The sequence below is a fragment of the Pongo abelii genome, chromosome 13, assembly GCF_028885655.2.
Source record: "Pongo abelii isolate AG06213 chromosome 13, NHGRI_mPonAbe1-v2.0_pri, whole genome shotgun sequence".
NCBI classification, from domain to species: domain Eukaryota; kingdom Metazoa; phylum Chordata; class Mammalia; order Primates; family Hominidae; genus Pongo; species Pongo abelii.
The window spans coordinates 4,794,840-4,800,401 of NC_071998.2; positions in this window are offsets into that span (position 1 = coordinate 4,794,840).

Sequence of the window (5,562 nt, forward strand, 5' to 3'; positions counted from 1 at the left end):
GGCCTCACTCAGTGGCCACCGTTTGTGAAGATGGGGGCGGCGCGGTCCCACTTCCCCAGAGGCAGCTTGGGCCGATGGCATAGCCCTTGACCCGCGTGGGCAAGCGGGCGGGTCTGCAGTTGTGGGGATTTTCCCCCAGCTTCCCTCCTCAGGCCTCCCTTCCTCCCTCCCTCCCTGCCTCCCTAGGAAAGCTTCACCCTGGCTGGGTCTCAATCACCCATTCTCAGGATGTTTTCGTTTCTCCGCCCTCCAGCCGGCACAGTTTCACAACGGGAAAGGCGTCACAGCTCTAGTCTGGGCCTTCTTAGTGTTTGCCCCAAACAGAAACGCTTTCTGAAAACTAACACTTTGCTCACTTAAGATTTCCAGGGACGGTGCCTTGGCCCGTGTTTGTTGGCTTGTTTTGTGTTTGTTCGTCTTTTTCCCTTTGCCTGTGTCTTTCTTTTCAGGTGAAGTAGAAATCCCCAGTTTTCAGGAAGACGTCTATTTTCCCCAAGACATGTTAGCTGCTGTTTTCTCCTGTTGTTAACTAGCGCTTTTCTGAATCTCTCCACGTGCAGTGAGAGCCGGTGGAAGTGTACTATCCTTCATAACATCTTATTTTCTAGAAATCCGTAGGTGAATGCTGCTGCTGCTCTCGCTGCTGCTGCTGCTCTTGTTGCTGTTGTTGTTGTTGTTGTTGTTGTTTTCAAAGTATAACCCGGCCACCGTTCATGGGATCAAAAGCATTATAAAATATGTGTAATTATTTCTCGAGCACGCCCTTCCTCCCCCTCTCTCTGTCTCTCTGTCTGTCTCTGTTTCTCTCTTTCTCTCTCTGTCTTTTCTCTCTCTCTCTCTCTCTGTCTCTCTCTGCCTGTCTGTTTCTCTCTCTCTCTCTCTGTCTCTCTCTCTCTCTCTGCCTGTCTGTTTCTCTCTCTCTCTGTCTCTCTCTCTCTCTCTGCCTGCCTGTTTCTCTCTCTCTCCGTCTCTCTCTCTCTCTCTGCCTGTCTGTTTCTCTCTCTCTCCGTCTCTCTCTCTCTCTCTGCCTGTCTGTTTCTCTCTCTCTCTGTCTCTCTCTCTCTCTCTCTGCCTGTCTGTTTCTCTCTCTCTCTCTGTCTCTCTCTCTCTCTCTGCCTGTCTGTTTCTCTCTCTCTCTGTCTCTCTCTCTCTCTCTGCCTGTCTGTTTCTGTCTCTCTCTCTGTCTCCCTCTCTCTCTCTCTCTCTCTCTCTCTGCCTGTCTGTTTCTGCCTCTCTCTCTCTCTCTGCCTGTCTGTTTCTCTCTCTCTCTGTCTCTCTCTCTCTCTCTCTCTCTTCCTGTCTGTCTCTCTCTGCCTGTCTGTTTCTCTCTCTCTGTCTCTCTCTCTCTCTCTGTCTGCCTGTCTGTCTGTCTCTCTCTCTCTCTCTGCCTGTCTGTCTCTCTCTCTCTCTCTCTCTGCCTGTCTGTCTGTTTCTCTCTCTCTCTCTCTCTCTCTCTCTCTCTCTCCCTCTCTTTACCTGTCTCTCTCACTGTGTCTGCCTTCTGTCTTACTCCCTTTCTCTGCCTGTCTGTCTGTCGGTCTGTCTCTCTCTCTCTGTCTCTCTCTCCCTGTCTGTCTGTCTGTTTCTCTCCGTCTCTCTCTGTCTGTCTCTGTCTTTCTCTGTCTGTCTCTTTGTCTGTCTCTTTCTTTCTCTCTGTCTCTCTGTGTCTGTCTCTCTATCTCTCTCTCTCTCACTGTGTCTGTCTTCTGTCTTAGTCTCTCTCTCTCCCTGTCTGTCTGTTTCTCTCTCGCTCTCTCTCTCTCTCTCTCTCTGCCTGTCTGTTTCTCTCTCTGTCTCTCTCTCTCTCTCTCTCTCTGTCTATCTTCTGTCTTATTGTCTTGCTCTGCCTGGCTGTCTGGCTGGCTGTCTGGCTGTCTCTCTCTGTCTGTCTGTCTCTCTCTCTCCCTGTCTCTCTCTCTCTCTCCCTGTCTGTCTGTCTCTCTCTTTCAGTCTGTTTCCCTCTGTCTGTCTGTCTTTCTCTCTCTCTGTCTGTTTCTCTCTGTCTGTCTGTCTGTTTCTCTCCGTCTCTCTGTCTCTTTCTTTCTCTCTGTCTCTCTGTCTGTCTCTGTCTCTCTCTCTCTCTCTCTGCCTGTCTGTTTTTCTCTCTCTCTCTGTCTCTCTCTCTCTGCCTGTCTGTCTGTCTCTCTCTCTCTCTCTCGCCTGTCTGTCTCTCTCTCTCTCTCTGCCTGTCTGTGTCTCTCTCTCTCTCTCTCTGTCTCTCTCTCTCTCTCTCTGCCTGTCTGTCTCTCTCTCTCTCTCTGCCTGTCTGTTTCTCTCTCTCTCTCTCCCTCCCTCCCTCCCCCTCTTTACCTGTCTCTCTCACTGTGTCTGCCTTCTGTCTTACTCCCTTTCTCTGCCTGTCTGTCTGTCGGTCTGTCTCTCTCTCTGTCTCTCTCTCCCTGTCTGTCTGTCTGTCTGTCTGTTTCTCTCCGTCTCTCTCTGTCTGTCTCTGTCTTTCTCTGTCTGTCTCTTTGTCTGTCTCTTTCTTTCTCTCTGTCTCTCTGTGTCTGTCTCTCTCTCTCTCTCTCTCACTGTGTCTGTCTTCTGTCTTAGTCTCTCTCTCTCCCTGTCTGTCTGTTTCTCTCTCTCTCTCTCTCTCTCTCTCTCTCTCTCTCTGTCTATCTTCTGTCTTATTGTCTTTCTCTGCCTGTCTGGCTGTCTGGCTGTCTCTCTCTGTCTGTCTCTCTCTTCTCTCTCTCTCCCTGTCTCTCTCTCTCCCTCCCCCTGTCTGTCTGTCTGTCTGTCTGTCTCTCTCTCTCTGTCTCTGTCTGTTTCTCTCTGTCTGTCTGTCTTTCTCTCTGTTTCTCTCTGTCTGTCTGTCTTTCTCTCTCTCTCTCTGTCTCTTTCTTTCTCTCTGTCTCTCTGTCTGTCTCTGTCTCTGTGTGTGTGTGTGTCTGCCTTCTGTCTAACTCTTACTCTCTTTCTCTGCCTGTCTGTCTGTCTCTCTCTGTCTCTCTCCCTTCCTGTCTCTGTTTCTCTCTCTTTCTGTTTCTCTCTGTCTCTGTCCATCTCTGTCTTTCTCTGTCTGTCTCTTTATCTGTCTCTCTCTCTTTCTGTCTTTCTCTCTTTCTGTATCGTTGTCTCTCTCCGTCTGTCTCTCTCTGTCTCTGTCTCTCTCTCTCTCTCTGTCTGGCTGTCTGGCTGTCTCTCTCCCTTCCTGTCTCTGTTTCTCTCTTTCTGTTTCTCTCTCTGTCTCTGTCCATCTCTGTCTTTCTCTGTCTGTCTCTTTATCTGTCTCTCTCTCTTTTTGTCTTTCTCTCTTTCTGTATCGTTGTCGCTCTCCATCTGTCTCTCTCTGTCTCTGTCTCTGTCTCTGTCTCTCTTTCTCTCTCTCTCTCTCTCTGTCTCGGTCTCTGGCTCTCGCTATCTCCCGCCCTCTCTTTTTTTTTTTTTTTTTTTTTTTTTTTTTTTTTTTTTTTTTTTGCAAAATAAGCTCAAGCACATCTAATCTAATCCATTACCAAGGCCTGAATTCGTAACTTCTGACATCCCAGATTTCCTCTCCCTACAGAATGCTGTACAGAACTGGCGAGTTGATTTCTGGACTTGGATACCTCATAGGTACTACATATGAATAAAGATCCAACCCTCAAATCTGGGGTTGCTTCTCCCTCGACTGTCTCGAAAAATCGTACCTCTGTTCACCTAGGACGCTGGGATGGTTTTCTCAATGTGCATCTGCCCGTGTCCTGCGTGACCTGTGACCGAGCCCTGCCCGTTGGGTCTCAAATATGTATCCGCAAACACTTCTCTCCATTTCCACAAGTACCCACGGCCCCTTGTGGAACCACTGGCTCTTCGAAAAAAATCCCAGAAGTGGTTTTGGCTTTTTGGCTAGGAGGCCTAAGGCCTGCTGAGAACTTCCCTGTCCGGGATCCTGTGTGAACAAAAGTGTCTCTGCTGGGAGCTGGGACCCTCGGGACCATGCTTGCTGGCGCTGGATGAGTCTCTGGAAGGACGCACGGGACTCCGCAAAGCTGGCCTGTCCCACCGAGGTCAAATGGATACCTCTGCGTCGGCCCGAGGCCTCCAACGTACATCACCGTCACCAACCGTCACCGTCAGCATCCTTGTGAGCCTGGCCAAGGCCCCGACTCCGGGGAGACTCTTGGGAGCCCGGCCTTCATCGGCTACAGTCCAAAGGGATGGTGACTCCACCCACAAGGTCCCCACTGAACTGCGAAGACGTGGAGCGTAGGTCAGAGAGGGGACTAGGAGGGGAGACGTCCTGACAGGCGATGAGTTCCCTAGGCTCTGGCCACCCCACCCACGTCCCACGTCCCACATCCCAAGTCCCGGGCACCCACGGGACACCGCCGCTTTATCCCCTCCTCTGTCCACAGCCGGCCCCACCCCACCAAGCAACCCACGCACACACGCTGGAGGTTACAAAACCACACGGTGTGAACAGAGCCTGATGGAGCGAGAGCCCATTTCACGAGGTGGGGGGGTGGGGGTGGGGGTGGGGCTGGGGTGGGGGTTGCGGGGTCTGCAGAGAGCCCGAGTCTCCCTCTCGGGTGGCTGACAGGCTCGAAATGAATATCGCTTCTTGGGCGGAGGGGCTTCCTTAGGCCATCACCGCTTGCCTGCAGCGGGACTACCTCTCACACCCTCCCTTGAGGCCACAAAATAGATTCCACCCCACCCCTCGACGTTTCCTCCGGGGGCCGGATGTATCCTGTTCGAGAGACCTGAGCCTGACGGGTTGAATGAAACACCTTTATTGGCTTTGTGTGTTTGTTTGTTTCTGAGATGGAGTCTTGCTCTGTCCCCCATGCTGGAGTGCAGTGGCGTGATCTCAGCTCACGGCAACCTCTGCCTCCTGGGTTCCAGTCATTCTCCTGCACTTGAACCAGAGAGACTGCCACCGTGGCCGGCTCATTTTTTTCTTTTTAGTAGACACGGGGTTTCGCCCTCTTTCATTGGTTTTCACTGCAGATTCTAGATTCCAGCCACACCTCCTCGTTCTGTGCCACAGAAAGACTTTTTTTTTTTTTTTTTTCTTAAAAGCACAACATATCTGCTTGATTTGAGTGGCTTCCTATATCATTATCATTGTGTTAGAGATGAAGAAAAGGTATTAAACACCGTGCTAGTGATAGTCAAAGTGAAAACAAAAGAACAGCTATCTATCTATTTTGTAGTTAGAATAAAGTGGCTCAGTATTGAGAGCTACCTAAATATGTCAGCATTTAAACTCTTCCTAGTAAAAGCTTGCCGATCTGAATAATCCTCCTTTAAACACAATTTTTGATACGGTTAAGTTTTTTTAAGAATGCGACTCCTGCGAAATAGCTGAACGGACGATACACATTTAAAAAGCAAACGACACAAGGATCAACCAGACTTGGGAAAAAATCAAAAAACAACACAAGTCTCATGAAGAACTGAGTTCTTAAAATGTCACGGAGAACACGGCCGTCGGAAGAGAAGGCAGTATCGGCAAGTTGATTGTTACATTGGTCAGCGATAGCTAGCACTATTATGTTTTTGGCCATCTTTCAGGAGATGTAACTACTACAGCAGAATGAGATATCACCCACTAAACAACATAGTCACAAA